We start from the raw sequence: 24,615 nt of genomic DNA on the forward strand, positions 1-24,615 counted from the left end.
GGAAACAGGCCACATATATGTAGTTTGGAGTTGTTCTCACATTTAGAAGGTGAAGAACTGTTGAAGAATCAGGAAACAAAGGCCAGTTCTAACAGGAAGGGGCCTGCAATATAGCAGAGGATGGTTTCGATCCATCGACCTCTGGGTTATGGGCCCAGCACGCTTCCGCTGCGCCACTCTGCTACATTCGGCAGAATGCCAGGAGATTGTAGCAATCCATCCTCCTCTGAATTATGGGGCGATGGGGCTGGTTTTCTATCTGTAAAGCAATTTGCTTTGTCAGTATGTCAAACTTCAAATCCAATTTGTACCATGCATTCAAAACCAGAAAATATATAAATGTTAGCGGTGATGGATTAGTCGAAATGACAAAAACAGGCCACATATATGTAGTTTGGAGTTGTTCTCACATTTAGGAAGGTGAAAACCTGTAGAAGACTCAGGAAACAAAGGCCAGTTCTAAGAGGAAGGGGCCTGCAATATAGCAGAGGATGGTTTCGATCCATCGACCTCTGGGTTATGGGCCCAGCACGCTTCCGCTGCGCCACTCTGCTATATTCTTCAGAACGCCAGGAGATTGTAGCAATCCATCCTCCTCTGAATTATGGGGCTCTGGGGCTGGTTTGCTATCTGTAAAGCAATTTGCTTTGTCAGTATGTCAAACTTCAAATCCAATTTGTACCATGCATTCAAAACCAGAAAATATATAAATGTTAGCGGTGATGGATTAGTCGAAATGACAAAAACAGGCCACATATATGTAGTTTGGAGTTGTTCTCACATTTATAAAGGTGAATACCTGATGAAGACTCAGGAAACAAGGGCCAATTCTAAAAGGAAGGGACCGGCAATATAGCAGAGGATGGTTTCGATCCATCGACCTCTGGGTTATGGGCACAGCACGCTACCGCTGCGCCACTCTGCTCCTGCAGTTCCAATGCTGCATTTCAGTCATCCTACATGTAGTGGGGAAATTTTGTAAAACTGTTGATGTCTTAAATTATTTATTTTTCTGATATAGCGTTAACCTAAAAGTCCCATGCAAGTTTTTATCACATTTTCTTCATTCTTTGCCACAGGGACTGCTTATTGGCTACATTTCAGTTACGCTACTCCTCAAAAGAAGATGAAAAAAAGAAAAAATGACATGCTTTACATTTTTTGATTAATATGACAACAACTTAGAAATGAGTGCTATTACTTCTTCCATTCTTTTCCCCTGGGTGTGATTAATTTCCTTTTAAGAGACATAAAGCACACTGGGCAAATAAAAGTGTAATGCACCCCAGACGGGACTCGAACCCACAATCCCTGGCTTAGGAGGCCAGTGCCTTATCCATTAGGCCACTGGGGCACCGAAGCGGGTGACTTTTTATCCTCACAAGAAAAAGTGATGAAGCAATGCTGTCTAAACAAACTGTCCCTTACCAAGTGTTTGGATGCACCAAAATGGTGGATCCATCAAATATTTCAAGGTGATTAAACAAAGCTAAATGCTTAGGTGGGCCAGGAGATTGTAGCAATCAATCATCCTCTGAATGATGGGGATATGGGGTTAGTTTGCGATCTGTAAACAAATTTGCTTTGTTAGTATGTCAAACTTCACATCCAATTTGTAACACGCACTCAAAACCAGAAAATATATAAATGTTAGCGGTGATGGATTAGTCGAAATGACGGAAACAGGCCACATATATGTAGTTTGGAGTTGTTCTCACATTTAGAAGGTGAAGAACTGTTGAAGAATCAGGAAACAAAGGCCAGTTCTAAGAGGAAGGGGCCTGCAATATAGCAGAGGATCGTTTCGATCCATCGACCTCTGGGTTAAGGGCCCAGCACGCTTCCGCTGCGCCACTCTGCTACATTCAGCAGAATGCCAGGAGATTGTAGCAATCCATCCTCCTCTGAATTATGGGGCGATGGGGCTGGTTTTCTATCTGTAAAGCAATTTGCTTTGTCAGTATGTCAAACTTCAAATCCAATTTGTACCATGCATTCAAAACCAGAAAATATATAAATGTTAGCGGTGATGGATTAGTCGAAATGACAAAAACAGGCCACATATATGTAGTTTGGAGTTGTTCTCACATTTAGGAAGGTGAAAACCTGTTGAAGACTCAGGAAACAAAGGCCAGTTCTAAGAGGAAGGGGCCTGCAATATAGCAGAGGATGGTTTCGATCCATCGACCTCTGGGTTATGGGCCCAGCACGCTTCCGCTGCGCCACTCTGCTATATTCTTCAGAACGCCAGGAGATTGTAGCAATCCATCCTCCTCTGAATTATGGGGCTCTGGGGCTGGTTTGCTATCTGTAAAGCAATTGCTTTGTCAGTATGTCAAACTTCAAATCCAATTTGTACCATGCATTCAAAACCAGAAAATATATAAATGTTAGCGGTGATGGATTAGTCGAAATGACAAAAACAGGCCACATATATGTAGTTTGGAGTTGTTCTCACATTTATAAAGGTGAATACCTGATGAAGACTCAGGAAACAAGGGCCAATTCTAAAAGGAAGGGACCGGCAATATAGCAGAGGATGGTTTCGATCCATCGACCTCTGGGTTATGGGCCCAGCACGCTACCGCTGCCCCACTCTGCTCCTGCGGTTCTAATGCTGCATTTCAGTCATCCTACATGTAGTGGGGAAATTTTGTAAAACTGTTGATGTCTTAAATTATTTATTTTTCTGATATAGCGTTAACCTAAAAGTCCCATGCAAGTTTTTATCACATTTTCTTCATTCTTTGCCACAGGGACTGCTTATTGGCTACATTTCAGTTACGCTACTCCTCAAAAGAAGATGAAAAAAAGAAACAATGACATGCTTTACATTTTTTGATTAATATGACAACAACTTAGAAATTTGTGCTATTACTTCTTCCATTCTTTTCCCCTGGGTGTGATTAATTTCCTTTTAAGAGACATAAAGCACACTGGGCAAATAAAAGTGTAATGCACCCCAGACGGGACTCGAACCCACAATCCCTGGCTTAGGAGGCCAGTGCCTTATCCATTAGGCCACTGGGGCACCGAAGCGGGCGACTTTTTATCCTCACAAGAAAAAGTGATGAAGCAATGCTGTCTAAACAAACTGTCCCTTACCAAGTGTTTGGATGCACCAAAATGGTGGATCCATCAAATATTTCAAGGTGATTAAACAAAGCTAAATGCTTAGGTGGGCCAGGAGATTGTAGCAATCCATCATCCTCTGAATGATGGGGATATGGGGTTAGTTTGCGATCTGTAAACAAATTTGCTTTGTTAGTATGTCAAACTTCACATCCAATTTGTAACACGCACTCAAAACCAGAAAATATATAAATGTTAGCGGTGATGGATTAGTCGAAATGACGGAAAAAGGCCACATATATGTAGTTTGGAGTTGTTCTCACATTTAGAAGGTGAAGAACTGTTGAAGAATCAGGAAACAAAGGCCAGTTCTAACAGGAAGGGGCCTGCAATATAGCAGAGGATGGTTTCGATCCATCGACCTCTGGGTTATGGGCCCAGCACGCTTCCGCTGCGCCACTCTGCTACATTCGGCAGAATGCCAGGAGATTGTAGCAATCCATCCTCCTCTGAATTATGGGGCGATGGGGCTGGTTTTCTATCTGTAAAGCAATTTGCTTTGTCAGTATGTCAAACTTCAAATCCAATTTGTACCATGCATTCAAAACCAGAAAATATATAAATGTTAGCGGTGATGGATTAGTCGAAATGACAAAAACAGGCCACATATATGTAGTTTGGAGTTGTTCTCACATTTAGGAAGGTGAAAACCTGTTGAAGACTCAGGAAACAAAGGCCAGTTCTAAGAGGAAGGGGCCTGCAATATAGCAGAGGATGGTTTCGATCCATCGACCTCTGGGTTATGGGCCCAGCACGCTTCCGCTGCGCCACTCTGCTATATTCTTCAGAATGCCAGGAGATTGTAGCAATCCATCATCCTCTGAATGATGGGGATATGGGGTTAGTTTGCGATCTGTAAACAAATTTGCTTTGTTAGTATGTCAAACTTCACATCCAATTTGTAACACGCACTCAAAACTAGAAAATATATAAATGTCAGCGGTGATGGATTAGTCGAAATGACGGAAACAGGCCACATATTTGTAGTTTGGAGTTGTTCTCACATTTATAAGGTGAAAACCTGTTGAAGAATCAGGAAACAAAGGCCAGTTTTAACAGGAAGGGGCCTGCAATATAGCAGAGGATGGTTTCGATCCATCGACCTCTGGGTTATGGGCCCAGCACGCTTCCGCTGCGCCACTCTGCTATATTCGTCCGAATGCCAGGAGATTGTAGCAATCCATCGTCCTCTGAATTATGGGGCTATGGGGCTGGTTTGCTATCTGTAAAGCAATTTGCTTTGAGTATGTCAAACTTCAAATCCAATTTGTACCATGCATTCAAAACCAGAAAATATATAAATGTTAGTGGTGATGGATTAGTCGAAATGACAAAAATAGGCCACATATATGTAGTTTGGAGTTGTTCTCACATTTATAAAGGTGAATACCTGATGAAGACTCAAGAAACAAGGGCCAATTCTAACTGGAAGGGACCTGCAATATAGCAGAGGATTGTTTCGATCCGTCGACCTCTGGGTTATGGGCCCAGCACTCTACCGCTGCGCCACTCTGCTCCTGCGGTTCCAATGCTGCATTTCAGTCATCCTACATGTAGTCGGAAAATTTTGTAAAACTGTTGATGTCTTAAATTATTTATTTTTCTGATATAGCATTAACCTAAAAGTCCCATCCAAGTTTTTATCACATTTTCTTCATTCTTTGCCACAGGGACTGCTTATTGGCTACATTTCAGTTACGCTACTCCTCAAAAGAAGATGAAAAAAAGAAACAATGACATGCTTTACATTTTTTGATTAATATGACAACAACTTAGAAATTAGTGCTATTACTTCTTCCATTCTTTTCCCCTGGGTGTGATTAATTTCCTTTTAAGAGACATAAAGCACACTGGGCAAATAAAAGTGTAATGCACCCCAGACGGGACTCGAACCCACAATCCCTGGCTTAGGAGGCCAGTGCCTTATCCATTAGGCCACTGGGGCACCGAAGCGGGCGACTTTTTATCCTCACAAGAAAAAGTGATGAAGCAATGCTGTCTAAACAAACTGTCCCTTACCAAGTGTTTGGATGCACCAAAATGGTGGATCCATCAAATATTTCAAGGTGATTAAACAAAGCTAAATGCTTAGGTGGGCCAGGAGATTGTAGCAATCCATCATCCTCTGAATGATGGGGATATGGGGTTAGTTTGCGATCTGTAAACAAATTTGCTTTGTTAGTATGTCAAACTTCACATCCAATTTGTAACACGCACTCAAAACCAGAAAATATATAAATGTCAGCGGTGATGGATTAGTCGAAATGACGGAAACAGGCCACATATATGTAGTTTGGAGTTGTTCTCACATTTAGAGGGTGAAAACCTGTTGAAGAATGAGGAAACAAAGGCCAGTTCTAACAGGATGGGGCCTGCAATATAGCAGAGGATGGTTTCGATCCATCGACCTCTGGGTTATGGGCCCAGCACGCTTCCGCTGCGCCACTCTGCTATATTCTTCAGCATGCCAGAAGATTGTAGCAATCCATCGTCCTCTGAATTATGGGGCTATGGGGCTGGTTTGCTATCTGTAAAGCAATTTGCTTTGTCAGTATGTCAAACTTCAAATCGAATTTGTACCATGCATTCAAAACCAGAAAATATATAAATGTTAGCGGTGATGGATTAGTCGAAATGACAAAAACTGGTCGCATATATGTAGTTTGGAGTTGTTCTCACATTTATGAAGGTGAATACCTGATGATGACTCAAGAAACAAGGGCCAATTCTAACAGGAAGGGACCTGCAATATAGCAGAGGATTGTTTCGATCCATCGGCCTCTGGGTTATGGGCCCAGCACGCTTCCGCTGCGCCACTCTGCTCCTGCGGTCCCAATGCTGCATTTCAGTCATCCTACATGTAGCGGGAAAATTTTGTAAAACTGTTGATGTCTTAAATTATTTATTTTTCTGATATAGCATTAACCTAAAAGTCCCATGCAAGTTTTTATCACATTTTCTTCATTCTTTGCCACAGGGACTGCTTATTGGCTACATTTCAGTTACGCTACTCCTCAAAAGAAGATGAAAAAAAGAAACAATGACATGCTTTACATTTTTTGATTAATATGACAACAACTTAGAAATTAGTGCTATTACTTCTTCCATTCTTTTCCCCTGGGTGTGATTAATTTCCTTTTAAGAGACATAAAGCACACTGGGCAAATAAAAGTGTAATGCACCCCAGACGGGACTCGAACCCACAATCCCTGGCTTAGGAGGCCAGTGCCTTATCCATTAGGCCACTGGGGCACCGAAGCGGGCGACTTTTTATCCTCACAAGAAAAAGTGATGAAGCAATGCTGTCTAAACAAACTGTCCCTTACCAAGTGTTTGGATGCACCAAAATGGTGGATCCATCAAATATTTCAAGGTGATTAAACAAAGCTAAATGCTTAGGTGGGCCAGGAGATTGTAGCAATCCATCATCCTCTGAATGATGGGGATATGGGGTTAGTTTGCGATCTGTAAACAAATTTGCTTTGTTAGTATGTCAAACTTCACATCCAATTTGTAACACGCACTCAAAACCAGAAAATATATAAATGTCAGCGGTGATGGATTAGTCGAAATGACGGAAACAGGCCACATATATGTAGTTTGGAGTTGTTCTCACATTTAGAGGGTGAAAACCTGTTGAAGAATGAGGAAACAAAGGCCAGTTCTAACAGGATGGGGCCTGCAATATAGCAGAGGATGGTTTCGATCCATCGACCTCTGGGTTATGGGCCCAGCACGCTTCCGCTGCGCCACTCTGCTATATTCTTCAGAATGCCAGAAGATTGTAGCAATCCATCGTCCTCTGAATTATGGGGCTATGGGGCTGGTTTGCTATCTGTAAAGCAATTTGCTTTGTCAGTATGTCAAACTTCAAATCGAATTTGTACCATGCATTCAAAACCAGAAAATATATAAATGTTAGCGGTGATGGATTAGTCGAAATGACAAAAACTGGTCGCATATATGTAGTTTGGAGTTGTTCTCACATTTATGAAGGTGAATACCTGATGATGACTCAAGAAACAAGGGCCAATTCTAACAGGAAGGGACCTGCAATATAGCAGAGGATGGTTTCGATCCATCGACCTCTGGGTTATGGGCCCAGCACGCTTCCGCTGCGCCACTCTGCTCCTGCTGTTCCAATGCTGCATTTCAGTCATCCTACATGTAGTGGGAAAATTTTGTAAAACTGTTGATGTCTTAAATTATTTATTTTTCTGATATAGCATTAACCTAAAAGTCCCATGCAAGTTTTTATCACATTTTCTTCATTCTTTGCCACAGGCACTGCTTATTGGCTACATTTCAGTTACGCTACTCCTCAAAAGAAGATGAAAAAAAGAAACAATGACATGCTTTACATTTTTTGATTAATATGACAACAACTTAGAAATTAGTGCTATTACTTCTTCCATTCTTTTCCCCTGGGTGTGATTAATTTCCTTTTAAGAGACATAAAGCACACTGGGCAAATAAAAGTGTAATGCACCCCAGACGAGACTCGAACCCACAATCCCTGGCTTAGGAGGCCAGTGCCTTATCCATTAGGCCACTGGGGCACCGAAGCGGGCGACTTTTTATCCTCACAAGAAAAAGTGATGAAGCAATGCTGTCTAAACAAACTGTCCCTTACCAAGTGTTTGGATGCACCAAAATGGTGGATCCATCATATATTTCAAGGTGATTAAACAAAGCTAAATGCTTAGGTGGGCCAGGAGATTGTAGCAATCCATCATCCTCTGAATGATGGGGATATGGGGTTAGTTTGCGATCTGTAAACAAATTTGCTTTGTTAGTATGTCAAACTTCACATCCAATTTGTAACACGCACTCAAAACCAGAAAATATATAAATGTTAGCGGTGATGGATTAGTCGAAATGACGGAAAAAGGCCACATATATGTAGTTTGGAGTTGTTCTCACATTTAGAAGGTGAAGAACTGTTGAAGAATCAGGAAACAAAGGCCAGTTCTAACAGGAAGGGGCCTGCAATATAGCAGAGGATGGTTTCGATCCATCGACCTCTGGGTTATGGGCCCAGCACGCTTCCGCTGCGCCACTCTGCTACATTCGGCAGAATGCCAGGAGATTGTAGCAATCCATCCTCCTCTGAATTATGGGGCGATGGGGCTGGTTTTCTATCTGTAAAGCAATTTGCTTTGTCAGTATGTCAAACTTCAAATCCAATTTGTACCATGCATTCAAAACCAGAAAATATATAAATGTTAGCGGTGATGGATTAGTCGAAATGACAAAAACAGGCCACATATATGTAGTTTGGAGTTGTTCTCACATTTAGGAAGGTGAAAACCTGTTGAAGACTCAGGAAACAAAGGCCAGTTCTAAGAGGAAGGGGCCTGCAATATAGCAGAGGATGGTTTCGATCCATCGACCTCTGGGTTATGGGCCCAGCACGCTTCCGCTGCGCCACTCTGCTATATTCTTCAGAATGCCAGGAGATTGTAGCAATCCATCATCCTCTGAATGATGGGGATATGGGGTTAGTTTGCGATCTGTAAACAAATTTGCTTTGTTAGTATGTCAAACTTCACATCCAATTTGTAACACGCACTCAAAACTAGAAAATATATAAATGTCAGCGGTGATGGATTAGTCGAAATGACGGAAACAGGCCACATATTTGTAGTTTGGAGTTGTTCTCACATTTATAAGGTGAAAACCTGTTGAAGAATCAGGAAACAAAGGCCAGTTTTAACAGGAAGGGGCCTGCAATATAGCAGAGGATGGTTTCGATCCATCGACCTCTGGGTTATGGGCCCAGCACGCTTCCGCTGCGCCACTCTGCTATATTCGTCCGAATGCCAGGAGATTGTAGCAATCCATCGTCCTCTGAATTATGGGGCTATGGGGCTGGTTTGCTATCTGTAAAGCAATTTGCTTTGAGTATGTCAAACTTCAAATCCAATTTGTACCATGCATTCAAAACCAGAAAATATATAAATGTTAGTGGTGATGGATTAGTCGAAATGACAAAAATAGGCCACATATATGTAGTTTGGAGTTGTTCTCACATTTATAAAGGTGAATACCTGATGAAGACTCAAGAAACAAGGGCCAATTCTAACTGGAAGGGACCTGCAATATAGCAGAGGATTGTTTCGATCCGTCGACCTCTGGGTTATGGGCCCAGCACTCTACCGCTGCGCCACTCTGCTCCTGCGGTTCCAATGCTGCATTTCAGTCATCCTACATGTAGTCGGAAAATTTTGTAAAACTGTTGATGTCTTAAATTATTTATTTTTCTGATATAGCATTAACCTAAAAGTCCCATCCAAGTTTTTATCACATTTTCTTCATTCTTTGCCACAGGGACTGCTTATTGGCTACATTTCAGTTACGCTACTCCTCAAAAGAAGATGAAAAAAAGAAACAATGACATGCTTTACATTTTTTGATTAATATGACAACAACTTAGAAATTAGTGCTATTACTTCTTCCATTCTTTTCCCCTGGGTGTGATTAATTTCCTTTTAAGAGACATAAAGCACACTGGGCAAATAAAAGTGTAATGCACCCCAGACGGGACTCGAACCCACAATCCCTGGCTTAGGAGGCCAGTGCCTTATCCATTAGGCCACTGGGGCACCGAAGCGGGCGACTTTTTATCCTCACAAGAAAAAGTGATGAAGCAATGCTGTCTAAACAAACTGTCCCTTACCAAGTGTTTGGATGCACCAAAATGGTGGATCCATCAAATATTTCAAGGTGATTAAACAAAGCTAAATGCTTAGGTGGGCCAGGAGATTGTAGCAATCCATCATCCTCTGAATGATGGGGATATGGGGTTAGTTTGCGATCTGTAAACAAATTTGCTTTGTTAGTATGTCAAACTTCACATCCAATTTGTAACACGCACTCAAAACCAGAAAATATATAAATGTCAGCGGTGATGGATTAGTCGAAATGACGGAAACAGGCCACATATATGTAGTTTGGAGTTGTTCTCACATTTAGAGGGTGAAAACCTGTTGAAGAATGAGGAAACAAAGGCCAGTTCTAACAGGATGGGGCCTGCAATATAGCAGAGGATGGTTTCGATCCATCGACCTCTGGGTTATGGGCCCAGCACGCTTCCGCTGCGCCACTCTGCTATATTCTTCAGCATGCCAGAAGATTGTAGCAATCCATCGTCCTCTGAATTATGGGGCTATGGGGCTGGTTTGCTATCTGTAAAGCAATTTGCTTTGTCAGTATGTCAAACTTCAAATCGAATTTGTACCATGCATTCAAAACCAGAAAATATATAAATGTTAGCGGTGATGGATTAGTCGAAATGACAAAAACTGGTCGCATATATGTAGTTTGGAGTTGTTCTCACATTTATGAAGGTGAATACCTGATGATGACTCAAGAAACAAGGGCCAATTCTAACAGGAAGGGACCTGCAATATAGCAGAGGATTGTTTCGATCCATCGGCCTCTGGGTTATGGGCCCAGCACGCTTCCGCTGCGCCACTCTGCTCCTGCGGTCCCAATGCTGCATTTCAGTCATCCTACATGTAGCGGGAAAATTTTGTAAAACTGTTGATGTCTTAAATTATTTATTTTTCTGATATAGCATTAACCTAAAAGTCCCATGCAAGTTTTTATCACATTTTCTTCATTCTTTGCCACAGGGACTGCTTATTGGCTACATTTCAGTTACGCTACTCCTCAAAAGAAGATGAAAAAAAGAAACAATGACATGCTTTACATTTTTTGATTAATATGACAACAACTTAGAAATTAGTGCTATTACTTCTTCCATTCTTTTCCCCTGGGTGTGATTAATTTCCTTTTAAGAGACATAAAGCACACTGGGCAAATAAAAGTGTAATGCACCCCAGACGGGACTCGAACCCACAATCCCTGGCTTAGGAGGCCAGTGCCTTATCCATTAGGCCACTGGGGCACCGAAGCGGGCGACTTTTTATCCTCACAAGAAAAAGTGATGAAGCAATGCTGTCTAAACAAACTGTCCCTTACCAAGTGTTTGGATGCACCAAAATGGTGGATCCATCAAATATTTCAAGGTGATTAAACAAAGCTAAATGCTTAGGTGGGCCAGGAGATTGTAGCAATCCATCATCCTCTGAATGATGGGGATATGGGGTTAGTTTGCGATCTGTAAACAAATTTGCTTTGTTAGTATGTCAAACTTCACATCCAATTTGTAACACGCACTCAAAACCAGAAAATATATAAATGTCAGCGGTGATGGATTAGTCGAAATGACGGAAACAGGCCACATATATGTAGTTTGGAGTTGTTCTCACATTTAGAGGGTGAAAACCTGTTGAAGAATGAGGAAACAAAGGCCAGTTCTAACAGGATGGGGCCTGCAATATAGCAGAGGATGGTTTCGATCCATCGACCTCTGGGTTATGGGCCCAGCACGCTTCCGCTGCGCCACTCTGCTATATTCTTCAGAATGCCAGAAGATTGTAGCAATCCATCGTCCTCTGAATTATGGGGCTATGGGGCTGGTTTGCTATCTGTAAAGCAATTTGCTTTGTCAGTATGTCAAACTTCAAATCGAATTTGTACCATGCATTCAAAACCAGAAAATATATAAATGTTAGCGGTGATGGATTAGTCGAAATGACAAAAACTGGTCGCATATATGTAGTTTGGAGTTGTTCTCACATTTATGAAGGTGAATACCTGATGATGACTCAAGAAACAAGGGCCAATTCTAACAGGAAGGGACCTGCAATATAGCAGAGGATGGTTTCGATCCATCGACCTCTGGGTTATGGGCCCAGCACGCTTCCGCTGCGCCACTCTGCTCCTGCTGTTCCAATGCTGCATTTCAGTCATCCTACATGTAGTGGGAAAATTTTGTAAAACTGTTGATGTCTTAAATTATTTATTTTTCTGATATAGCATTAACCTAAAAGTCCCATGCAAGTTTTTATCACATTTTCTTCATTCTTTGCCACAGGCACTGCTTATTGGCTACATTTCAGTTACGCTACTCCTCAAAAGAAGATGAAAAAAAGAAACAATGACATGCTTTACATTTTTTGATTAATATGACAACAACTTAGAAATTAGTGCTATTACTTCTTCCATTCTTTTCCCCTGGGTGTGATTAATTTCCTTTTAAGAGACATAAAGCACACTGGGCAAATAAAAGTGTAATGCACCCCAGACGAGACTCGAACCCACAATCCCTGGCTTAGGAGGCCAGTGCCTTATCCATTAGGCCACTGGGGCACCGAAGCGGGCGACTTTTTATCCTCACAAGAAAAAGTGATGAAGCAATGCTGTCTAAACAAACTGTCCCTTACCAAGTGTTTGGATGCACCAAAATGGTGGATCCATCATATATTTCAAGGTGATTAAACAAAGCTAAATGCTTAGGTGGGCCAGGAGATTGTAGCAATCCATCATCCTCTGAATGATGGGGATATGGGGTTAGTTTGCGATCTGTAAACAAATTTGCTTTGTTAGTATGTCAAACTTCACATCCAATTTGTAACACGCACTCAAAACCAGAAAATATATAAATGTTAGCGGTGATGGATTAGTCGAAATGACGGAAACAGGCCACATATATGTAGTTTGGAGTTGTTCTCACATTTAGGAAGGTGAAAACCTGTTGAAGACTCAGGAAACAAAGGCCAGTTCTAAGAGGAAGGGGCCTGCAATATAGCAGAGGTTGGTTTCGATCCATCGACCTCTGGGTTATAGGCCCAGCACGCTTCCGCTGCGCCACTCTGCTATATTCTTCTGAATGCCAGGAGATTGTAGCAATCCATCGTCCTCTGAATTATGGGGCTATGGGGCTGGTTTGCTATCTGTAAAGCAATTTGCTTTGAGTATGTCAAACTTCAAATCCAATTTGTACCATGCATTCAAAACCAGAAAATATATAAATGTTAGCGGTGATGGATTAGTCGAAATGACAAAAACAGGCCACATATATGTAGTTTGGAGTTTTTCTCACATTTATAAAGGTGAATACCTGATGAAGACTCAGGAAAGAAGGGCCAATTCTAACAGGAAGGGACCTGCAATATTGCAGAGGATGGTTTCGATCCATCGACCTGTGGGTTATGGGCCCAGCACACTTCCGCTGCGCCACTCTGCTCCTGCGGTTCCCATGCTGCATTTCAGTCATCCTACATGTAGTGGGAAAATTTTGTAAAACTGTTGATGTCTTAAATTATTTATTTTTCTGATATAGCATTAACCTAAAAGTCCCATCCAAGTTTTTATCACATTTTCTTCATTCTTTGCCACAGGGACTGCTTATTGGCTACATTTCAGTTACGCTTCTCCTCAAAAGAAGATGAAAAAAAGAAACAATGACATGCTTTACATTTTTTGATTAATATGACAACAACTTAGAAATTAGTGCTATTACTTCTTCCATTCTTTTCCCCTGGGTGTGATTAATTTCCTTTTAAGAGACATAAAGCACACTGGGCAAATAAAAGTGTAATGCACCCCAGACGGGACTCGAACCCACAATCCCTGGCTTAGGAGGCCAGTGCCTTATCCATTAGGCCACTGGGGCACCGAAAGGGATGACTTTTTATCCTCACAAGAAAAAGTGATGAAGCAATGCTGTCTAAACAAACTGTCCCTTACCAAGTGTTTGGATGCAGCAAAATGGTGGATCCATCATATATTTCAAGGTGATTAAACAAAGCTAAATGCTTAGGTGGGCCAGGAGATTGTAGCAATCCATCACCCTCTGAATGATGGGGATATGGGGTTAGTTTGCGATCTGTAAACAAATTTGCTTTGTTAGTATGTCAAACTTCATATCCAATTTGTAACACGCACTCAAAACCAGAAAATATATAAATGTTAGCGGTGATGGATTAGTCGAAATGACGGAAACAGGCCACATATATGTAGTTTGGAGTTGTTCTCACATTTAGGAAGGTGAAAACCTGTTGAAGACTCAGGAAACAAAGGCCAGTTCTAACAGGAAGGGGCCTGCAATATAGCAGAGGATGGTTTCGATCCATCGACCTCTGGGTTATGGGCCCAGCACGCTTCCGCTGCGCCACTCTGCTATACTCTTCAGAATGCCAGGAGATTGTAGCAATCCATCCTCCTCTGAATTATGGGGCTATGGGGCTGGTTTGCTATCTGTAAAGCAATTTGCTTTGTCAGTATGTCAAACTTCAAATCCAATTTGTACCATGCATTCAAAACCAGAAAATATATAAATGTTAGCGGTGATGGATTAGTCGAAATGACAAAAACTGGCCGCATATATGTAGTTTGGAGTTGTTCTCACATTTATGAAGGTGAATACCTGATGAAGACTCAAGAAACAAGGGCCAATTCTAACAGCAAGGGACCTGCAATATAGCAGAGGATGGTTTCGATCCATCGACCTCTGGGTTATGGGCCCAGCACGCTTCCGCTGCGCCACTCTGCTCCTGCGGTTCCAATGCTGCATTTCAGTCATCCTACATGTAGTGGGAAAATTTTGTAAAACTGTTGATGTCTTAAATTATTTATTTTTCTGATATAGCATTAACCTAAAAGTCCCATGCAAGTTTTTATCACATTTTCTTCATTCTTTGCCACAGGCACTGCTTATTGGCTACATTTCAGTTACGCTACTCCTCAAAAGAAGAAGAAAAAAAGAAACAATGACATGCTTTACATTTTTTGATTAATATGACAACAACTTAGAAATTAGTGCTATTACTTCTTCCATTCTTTTCCCCTGGGTGTGATTAATTTCCTTTTAAGAGACATAAAGCACACTGGGCAAATAAAAGTGTAATGCACCCCAGACGAGACTCGAACCCACAATCCCTGGTTTAGGAGGCCAGTGCCTTATCCATTAGGCCACTGGGGCACCGAAGCGGGCGACTTTTTATCCTCACAAGAAAAAGTGATGAAGCAATGCTGTCTAAACAAACTGTCCCTTACCAAGTGTTTGGATGCACCAAAATGGTGGATCCATCATATATTTCAAGGTGATTAAACAAAGCTAAATGCTTAGGTGGGCCAGGAGATTGTAGCAATCCATCATCCTCTGAATGATGGGGATATGGGGTTAGTTTGCGATCTGTAAACAAATTTGCTTTGTTAGTATGTCAAACTTCACATCCAATTTGTAACACGCACTCAAAACCAGAAAATATATAAATGTCAGCGGTGATGGATTAGTCGAAATGACGGAAACAGGCCACATATTTGTAGTTTGGAGTTGTTCTCACATTTATAAGGTGAAAACCTGTTGAAGAATCAGGAAACAAAGGCCAGTTTTAACAGGAAGGGGCCTGCAATATAGCAGAGGATGGTTTCGATCCATCGACCTCTGGGTTATGGGCCCAGCACGCTTCCGCTGCGCCACTCTGCTATATTCGTCCGAATGCCAGGAGATTGTAGCAATCCATCGTCCTCTGAATTATGGGGCTATGGGGCTGGTTTGCTATCTGTAAAGCAATTTGCTTTGAGTATGTCAAACTTCAAATCCAATTTGTACCATGCATTCAAAACCAGAAAATATATAAATGTTAGCGGTGATGGATTAGTCGAAATGACAAAAATAGGCCACATATATGTAGTTTGGAGTTGTTCTCACATTTATAAAGGTGAATACCTGATGAAGACTCAAGAAACAAGGGCCAATTCTAACAGGAAGGGACCTGCAATATAGCAGAGGATTGTTTCGATCCATCGGCCTCTGGGTTATGGGCCCAGCACGCTTCCGCTGCGCCACTCTGCTCCTGCGGTCCCAATGCTGCATTTCAGTCATCCTACATGTAGCGGGAAAATTTTGTAAAACTGTTGATGTCTTAAATTATTTTTTTTTCTGATATAGCATTAACCTAAAAGTCCCATGCAAGTTTTTATCACATTTTCTTCATTCTTTGCCACAGGGACTGCTTATTGGCTACATTTCAGTTACGCTACTCCTCAAAAGAAGATGAAAAAAAGAAACAATGACATGCTTTACATTTTTTGATTAATATGACAACAACTTAGAAATTAGTGCTATTACTTCTTCCATTCTTTTCCCCTGGGTGTGATTAATTTCCTTTTAAGAGACATAAAGCACACTGGGCAAATAAAAGTGTAATGCACCCCAGACGGGACTCGAACCCACAATCCCTGGCTTAGGAGGCCAGTGCCTTATCCATTAGGCCACTGGGGCACCGAAGCGGGCGACTTTTTATCCTCACAAGAAAAAGTGATGAAGCAATGCTGTCTAAACAAACTGTCCCTTACCAAGTGTTTGGATGCACCAAAATGGTGGATCCATCAAATATTTCAAGGTGATTAAACAAAGCTAAATGCTTAGGTGGGCCAGGAGATTGTAGCAATCCATCATCCTCTGAATGATGGGGATATGGGGTTAGTTTGCGATCTGTAAACAAATTTGCTTTGTTAGTATGTCAAACTTCACATCCAATTTGTAACACGCACTCAAAACCAGAAAATATATAAATGTCAGCGGTGATGGATTAGTCGAAATGACGGAAACAGGCCACATATATGTAGTTTGGAGTTGTTCTCACATTTAGAGGGTGAAAACCTGTTGAAGAATCAGGAAACAAAGGCCAGTTCTAAGCGGAAGGGGCCTGCAATATAGCAGGGGATGGTTTCGATCCATCGACCTCTGGGTTATGGGCCCAGCACGCTTCCGCTGCGCCACTCTGCTATACTCTTCAGAATGCCAGGAGATTGTAGCAATCCATCGTCCTCTGAATTATGGGGCTATGGGGCTGGTTTGCTATCTGTAAAGCAATTTGCTTTGTCAGTATGTCAAACTTCAAATCCAATTTGTACCATGCATTCAAAACCAGAAAATATATAAATGTTAGCGGTGATGGATTAGTCGAAATGACAAAAACTGGCCGCATATATGTAGTTTGGAGTTGTTCTCACATTTATGAAGGTGAATACCTGATGAAGACTCAAGAAACTAGGGCCAATTCTAACAGCAAGGGACCTGCAATATAGCAGAGGATGGTTTCGATCCATCGACCTCTGGGTTATGGGCCCAGCACGCTTCCGCTGCGCCACACTGCTCCTGCGGTTCCAATGCTGCATTTCAGTCATCCTACATGTAGTGGGAAAATTTTGTAAAACTGTTGATGTCTTAAATTATTTATTTTTCTGATATAGCATTAACCTAAAAGTCCCATGCAAGTTTTTATCACATTTTCTTCATTCTTTGCCACAGGCACTGCTTATTGGCTACATTTCAGTTACGCTACTCCTCAAAAGAAGATGAAAAAAAGAAACAATGACATGCTTTACATTTTTTGATTAATATGACAACAACTTAGAAATTAGTGCTATTACTTCTTCCATTCTTTTCCCCTGGGTGTGATTAATTTCCTTTTAAGAGACATAAAGCACACTGGGCAAATAAAAGTATAATGCACCCCAGACGAGACTCGAACCCACAATCCCTGGTTTAGGAGGCCAGTGCCTTATCCATTAGGCCACTGGGGCACCGAAGCGGGCGACTTTTTATCCTCACAAGAAAAAGTGATGAAGCAATGCTGTCTAAACAAACTGTCCTTTACCAAGTGTTTGGATGCACCAAAATGGTGGATCCATCATATATTTCAAGGTGATTAAACAAAGCTAAATGCTTAGGTGGGCCAGGAGATTGTAGCAATCCATCATCCTCTGAATGATGGGGATATGGGGTTAGTTTGCGATCTGTAAACAAATTTGCTTTGTTAGTATGTAAAACTTCACATCCAATTTGTAACACGCACTCAAAACCAGAAAATATATAAATGTTAGCGGTGATGGATTAGTCGAAATGACGGAAACAGGCCACATATATGTAGTTTGGAGTTGTTCTCACATTTAGGAAGGTGAAAACCTGTTGAAGACTCAGGAAACAAAGGCCAGTTCTAACAGGAAGGGGCCTGCAATATAGCAGAGGATGGTTTCGATCCATCGACCTCTGGGTTACGGGCCCAGCACGCTTCCGCTGCGCCACTCTGCTATACTTTTCAGAATGCCAGGAGATTGTAGCAATCCATCCTCCTCTGAATTATGGGGCTATGGGGCTGGTTTGCTATCTGTAAAGCAATTTGCTTTGTCAGTATGTCAAACTTCAAATCCAATTTGTACCATGCATTCAAAACCAGAAAATATATAAATGTTAGCGGTGATGGATTAGTCGAAATGACAAAAACTGGCCGCATATATGTAGTTTGGAGTTGTTCTCACATTTATGAAGGTGAATACCTGATGAAGACTCAAGAAACAAGGGCCAATTTTAACAGCAAGGGACCTGCAATATAGCAGAGGATGGTTTTGATCCATCGACCTCTGGGTTATGGGCCCAGCACGCTTCCGCTGCGCCACTCTGCTCCTGCGGTTCCAATGCTGCATTTCAGTCATCCTACATGTAGTGGGAAAATTTTGTAAAACTGTTGATGTCTTAAATTATTTATTTTTCTGATATAGCATTAACCTAAAAGTCCCATGCAAGTTTTTATCACATTTTCTTCATTCTTTGCCACAGGCACTGCTTATTGGCTACATTTCAGTTACGCTACTCCTCAAAAGAAGATGAAAAAAAGAAACAATGACATGCTTTACATTTTTTGATTAATATGACAACAACTTAGAAATTAGTGCTATTACTTCTTCCATTCTTTTCCCCTGGGTGTGATTAATTTCCTTTTAAGAGACATAAAGCACACTGGGCAAATAAAAGTGTAATGCACCCCAGACGAGACTCGAACCCAAAATCCCTGGCTTAGGAGGCCAGTGCCTTATCCATTAGGCCACTGGGGCACCGAAGCGGGCGACTTTTTATCCTCACAAGAAAAAGTGATGAAGCAATGCTGTCTAAACAAACTGTCCCTTACCAAGTGTTTGGATGCACCAAAATGGTGGATCCATCATATATTTCAAGGTGATTAAACAAAGCTAAATGCTTAGGTGGGCCAGGAGATTGTAGCAATCCATCATCCTCTGAATGATGGGGATATGGGGTTAGTTTGCGATCTGTAAACAAATTTGCTTTGTTAGTATGTCAAACTTCACATCCAATTTGTAACACGCACTAAAAACCAGAAAATATATAAATGTTAGCGGTGATGGATTAGTCGAAATGACGGAAACAGGCCACATATATGTAGTTTGGAGTTGTTCTCACATTTAGGAAGGTGAAAACCTGTTGAAGACTCAGGAAACAAAGGCCAGTTCTAACAGGAAGGGGCCTGCAATATAGCAGAGGATGGTTTCAATCCATCGACCTCTGGGTTATGGGCCCAGCACGCTTCCGCTGCGCCACTCTGCTATACTCTTCAGAATGCCAGGAGATTGTAGCAATCCATCCTCCTCTGAATTATGGGGCTATGGGGCTGGTTTGCTATCTGTAAAGCAATTTGCTTTGTCAGTATGTCAAACTTCAAATCCAATTTGTACCATGCATTCAAAACCAGAAAATATATAAATGTTAGCGGTGATGGATAAGTCGAAATGACAAAAACTGGCCGCATATATGTAGTTTGGAGTTGTTCTCACATTTATGAAGGTGAATACCTGATGAAGACTCAAGAAACAAGGGCCAATTCTAACAGCAAGGGACCTGCAATATAGCAGAGGATGGTTTCGATCCATCGACCTCTGGGTTATGGGCACAGCACGCTTCCGCTGCGCCACTCTGCTCCTGCGGTTCCAATGCTGCATTTCAGTCATCCTACATGTAGTGGGAAAATTTTGTAAAACTGTTGATGTCTTAAATTATTTATTTTTCTGATATAGCATTAACCTAAAAGTCCCATGCAAGTTTTTATCACATTTTCTTCATTCTTTGCCACAGGCACTGCTTATTGGCTACATTTCAGTTACGCTACTCCTCAAAAGAAGATGAAAAAAAGAAACAATGACATGCTTTACATTTTTTGATTAATATGACAACAACTTAGAAATTAGTGCTATTACTTCTTCCATTCTTTTCCCCTGGGTGTGATTAATTTCCTTTTAAGAGACATAAAGCACACTGGGCAAACAAAGGTGTAATGCACCCCAGACGAGACTCGAACCCACAATCCCTGGCTTAGGAGGCCAGTGCCTTATCCATTAGGCCACTGGGGCACCGAAGCGGGCGTCTTTTTATCCTCACAAGAAAAAGTGATGAAGCAATGCTGTCTAAACAAACTGTCCCTTACCAAGTGTTTGGATGCACCAAAATGGTGGATCCATCATATATTTCAAGGTGATTAAACAAAGCTAAATGCTTAGGTGGGCCAGGAGATTGTAGCAATCCATCATCCTCTGAATGATGGGGATATGGGGTTAGTTTGCGATCTGTAAACAAATTTGCTGTTAGTATGTCAAACTTCACATCCAATTTATAACACGCACTCAAAACCAGAAAATATATAAATGTTAGCGGTGATGGATTAGCCGAAATGACGTAAACAGGCCACATATATGTAGTTTGGAGTTGTTCTCACATTTATAAAGGTGAATACCTGATGAAGACTCAGGAAACAAGGGCCAATTCTAACAGGAAGGGACCTGCAATATAGCAGAGGATGGTTTCAATCTATCGACCTCTGGGTTATGGGCACAGCACACTTCCGCTGCGCCACTCTGCTGCTGCGGTTCCCATGCTGCATTTCAGTCATCCTACATGTAGTGGGAAAATTTTGTAAAACTGTTGATGTCTTAAATTATTTATTTTTCTGATATAGCATTAACCTAAAAGTCCCATCCAAGTTTTTATCACATTTTCTTCATTCTTTGCCACAGGGACTGCTTATTGGCTACATTTCAGTTACGCTTCTCCTCAAAAGAAGAAGAAAAAAAGAAACAATGACATGCTTTACATTTTTTGATTAATATGACAACAACTTAGAAATTAGTGCTATTACTTCTTCCATTCTTTTCCCCTGGGTGTGATTAATTTCCTTTTAAGAGACATAAAGCACACTGGGCAAATAAAAGTGTAATGCACCCCAGACGGGACTTGAACCCACAATCCCTGGCTTAGGAGGCCAGTGCCTTATCCATTAGGCCACTGGGGCACCGAAAGGAATGACTTTTTATCCTCACAAGAAAAAGTGATGAAGCAATGCTGTCTAAACAAACTGTCCCTTACCAAGTGTTTGGATGCACCAAAATGGTGGATCCATCATATATTTCAAGGTGATTAAACAAAGCTAAATGCTTAGGTGGGCCAGGAGATTGTAGCAATCCATCATCCTCTGAATGATGGGGATATGGGGTTAGTTTGCGATCTGTAAACAAATTTGCTTTGTTAGTATGTCAAACTTCACATCCAATTTGTAACACGCACTCAAAACCAGAAAATATATAAATGTTAGCGGTGATGGATTAGTCGAAATGACGGAAACAGGCCACATATATGTAGTTTGGAGTTGTTCTCACATTTAGGAAGGTGAAAACCTGTTGAAGACTCAGGAAACAAAGGCCAGTTCTAACAGGAAGGGGCCTGCAATATAGCAGAAGATGGTTTCGAGCCATCGACCTCTGGGTTATGGGCCCAGCACGCTTCCGCTGCGCCACTCTGCTATACTCTTCAGAATGCCAGGAGATTGTAGCAATCCATCCTCCTCTGAATTATGGGGCTATGGGGCTGGTTTGCTATCTGTAAAGCAATTTGCTTTGTCAGTATGTCAAACTTCAAATCCAATTTGTACCATGCATTCAAAACCAGAAAATATATAAATGTTAGCGGTGATGGATTAGTCGAAATTACAAAAACTGGCCGCATATATGTAGTTTGGAGTTGTTCTCACATTTATGAAGGTGAATACCTGATGAAGACTCAAGAAACTAGGGCCAATTCTAACAGCAAGGGACCTGCAATATAGCAGAGGATGGTTTCGATCCATCGACCTCTGGGTTATGGGCCCAGCACGCTTCCGCTGCGCCACTCTGCTCCTGCGGTTCCAATGCTGCATTTCAGTCATCCTACATGTAGTGGGAAAATTTTGTAAAACTGTTGATGTCTTAAATTATTTATTTTTCTGATATAGCATTAACCTAAAAGTCCCATGCAAGTTTTTATCACATTTTCTTCATTCTTTGCCACAGGCACTGCTTATTGGCTACATTTCAGTTACGCTACTCCTCAAAAGAAGATGAAAAAAAGAAACAATGACATGCTTTACATTTTTTGATTAATATGACAACAACTTAGAAATTAGTGCTATTACTTCTTCCATTCTTTTCCCCTGGGTGTGATTAATTTCCTTTTAAGAGACATAAAGCACACTGGGCAAATAAAAGTGTAATGCACCCCAGACGAGACTCGAACCCACAATCCCTGGTTTAGGAGGCCAGTGCCTTATCCATTAGGCCACTGGGGCACCGAAGCGGGCGACTTTTTATCCTCACAAGAAAAAGTGATGAAGCAATGCTGTCTAAACAAACTGTCCCTTACCAAGTGTTTGGATGCACCAAAATGGTGGATCCATCATATATTTCAAGGTGATTAAACAAAGCTAAATGCTTAGGTGGGCCAGGAGATTGTAGCAATCCATCATCCTCTGAATGATGGGGATATGGGGTTAGTTTGCGATCTGTAAACAAATTTGCTTTGTTAGTATGTAAAACTTCACATCCAATTTGTAACACGCACTCAAAACCAGAAAATATATAAATGTTAGCGGTGATGGATTAGTCGAAATGACGGAAACAGGCCACATATATGTAGTTTGGAGTTGTTCTCACATTTAGGAAGGTGAAAACCTGTTGAAGACTCAGGAAACAAAGGCCAGTTCTAACAGGAAGGGGCCTGCAATATAGCAGAGGATGGTTTCGATCCATCGACCTCTGGGTTATGGGCCCAGCACGCTTCCGCTGCGCCACTCTGCTATACTTTTCAGAATGCCAGGAGATTGTAGCAATCCATCCTCCTCTGAATTATGGGGCTATGGGGCTGGTTTGCTATCTGTAAAGCAATTTGCTTTGTCAGTATGTCAAACTTCAAATCCAATTTGTACCATGCATTCAAAACCAGAAAATATATAAATGTTAGCGGTGATGGATTAGTCGAAATGACAAAAACTGGCCGCATATATGTAGTTTGGAGTTGTTCTCACATTTACGAAGGTGAATACCTGATGAAGACTCAAGAAACAAGGGCCAATTTTAACAGCAAGGGACCTGCAATATAGCAGAGGATGGTTTTGATCCATCGACCTCTGGGTTATGGGCCCAGCACGCTTCCGCTGCGCCACTCTGCTCCTGCGGTTCCAATGCTGCATTTCAGTCATCCTACATGTAGTGGGAAAATTTTGTAAAACTGTTGATGTCTTAAATTATTTATTTTTCTGATATAGCATTAACCTAAAAGTCCCATGCAAGTTTTTATCACATTTTCTTCATTCTTTGCCACAGGCACTGCTTATTGGCTACATTTCAGTTACGCTACTCCTCAAAAGAAGAAGAAAAAAAGAAACAATGACATGCTTTACATTTTTTGATTAATTTGACAACAACTTAGAAATTAGTGCTATTACTTCTTCCATTCTTTTCCCCTGGGTGTGATTAATTTCCTTTTAAGAGACATAAAGCACACTGGGCAAATAAAAGTGTAATGCACCCCAGACGAGACTCGAACCCACAATCCCTGGCTTAGGAGGCCAGTGCCTTATCCATTAGGCCACTGGGGCACCGAAGCGGGCGACTTTTTATCCTCACAAGAAAAAGTGATGAAGCAATGCTGTCTAAACAAACTGTCCCTTACCAAGTGTTTGGATGCACCAAAATGGTGGATCCATCATATATTTCAAGGTGATTAAACAAAGCTAAATGCTTAGGTGGGCCAGGAGATTGTAGCAATCCATCATCCTCTGAATGATGGGGATATGGGGTTAGTTTGCGATCTGTAAACAAATTTGCTTTGTTAGTATGTCAAACTTCACATCCAATTTGTAACACGCACTAAAAACCAGAAAATATATAAATGTTAGCGGTGATGGATTAGTCGAAATGACGGAAACAGGCCACATATATGTAGTTTGGAGTTGTTCTCACATTTAGGAAGGTGAAAACCTGTTGAAGACTCAGGAAACAAAGGCCAGTTCTAACAGGAAGGGGCCTGCAATATAGCAGAGGATGGTTTCAATCCATCGACCTCTGGGTTATGGGCCCAGCACGCTTCCGCTGCGCCACTCTGCTATACTCTTCAGAATGCCAGGAGATTGTAGCAATCCATCCTCCTCTGAATTATGGGGCTATGGGGCTGGTTTGCTATCTGTAAAGCAATTTGCTTTGTCAGTATGTCAAACTTCAAATCCAATTTGTACCATGCATTCAAAACCAGAAAATATATAAATGTTAGCGGTGATGGATTAGTCGAAATGACAAAAACAGGCCACATATATGTAGTTTGGAGTTGTTCTCACATTTACGAAGGTGAATACCTGATGAAGACTAAAGAAACAAGGGCCAATTCTAACAGGAAGGGACCTGCGATATAGCAGAAGATGGTTTCGATCCATCGACCTCTGGGTTATGGGCACAGCACGCTTCCGCTGCGCC

At 41.5% G+C, this 24,615-nt stretch overlaps 10 non-coding genes across 10 annotated transcripts; all 10 read right to left on the reverse strand.

Annotated features, from left to right (window-relative positions):
- Nucleotides 1–1,281: 1,281 nt before the first annotated feature.
- Nucleotides 1,282–1,354, reverse strand: trnar-ccu (transfer RNA arginine (anticodon CCU)). Its single transcript has one exon. It is a non-coding gene; the product is annotated as a tRNA-Arg (tRNA).
- A 1,604-nt stretch (nt 1,355–2,958) lies between these two features.
- On the reverse strand, nt 2,959–3,031 carry trnar-ccu (transfer RNA arginine (anticodon CCU)). The gene has a single exon. It is a non-coding gene; the product is annotated as a tRNA-Arg (tRNA).
- Nucleotides 3,032–5,004: 1,973 nt separating this feature from the next.
- trnar-ccu (transfer RNA arginine (anticodon CCU)) lies at nt 5,005–5,077 on the reverse strand. The gene has a single exon. It is a non-coding gene; the product is annotated as a tRNA-Arg (tRNA).
- A 1,234-nt stretch (nt 5,078–6,311) lies between these two features.
- trnar-ccu (transfer RNA arginine (anticodon CCU)) lies at nt 6,312–6,384 on the reverse strand. Its single transcript has one exon. It is a non-coding gene; the product is annotated as a tRNA-Arg (tRNA).
- Nucleotides 6,385–9,664: 3,280 nt separating this feature from the next.
- Nucleotides 9,665–9,737, reverse strand: trnar-ccu (transfer RNA arginine (anticodon CCU)). Its single transcript has one exon. It is a non-coding gene; the product is annotated as a tRNA-Arg (tRNA).
- A 1,234-nt stretch (nt 9,738–10,971) lies between these two features.
- On the reverse strand, nt 10,972–11,044 carry trnar-ccu (transfer RNA arginine (anticodon CCU)). The gene has a single exon. It is a non-coding gene; the product is annotated as a tRNA-Arg (tRNA).
- A 2,540-nt stretch (nt 11,045–13,584) lies between these two features.
- trnar-ccu (transfer RNA arginine (anticodon CCU)) lies at nt 13,585–13,657 on the reverse strand. The gene has a single exon. It is a non-coding gene; the product is annotated as a tRNA-Arg (tRNA).
- A 2,540-nt stretch (nt 13,658–16,197) lies between these two features.
- Nucleotides 16,198–16,270, reverse strand: trnar-ccu (transfer RNA arginine (anticodon CCU)). The gene has a single exon. It is a non-coding gene; the product is annotated as a tRNA-Arg (tRNA).
- Nucleotides 16,271–18,013: 1,743 nt separating this feature from the next.
- Nucleotides 18,014–18,085, reverse strand: trnat-cgu (transfer RNA threonine (anticodon CGU)). The gene has a single exon. It is a non-coding gene; the product is annotated as a tRNA-Thr (tRNA).
- Nucleotides 18,086–21,055: 2,970 nt separating this feature from the next.
- On the reverse strand, nt 21,056–21,128 carry trnar-ccu (transfer RNA arginine (anticodon CCU)). The gene has a single exon. It is a non-coding gene; the product is annotated as a tRNA-Arg (tRNA).
- Nucleotides 21,129–24,615: the final 3,487 nt, after the last annotated feature.

This window comes from Conger conger, chromosome 12 (assembly GCF_963514075.1).
Source record: "Conger conger chromosome 12, fConCon1.1, whole genome shotgun sequence".
In the NCBI taxonomy this organism is placed as follows: Eukaryota; Metazoa; Chordata; class Actinopteri; order Anguilliformes; family Congridae; genus Conger; species Conger conger.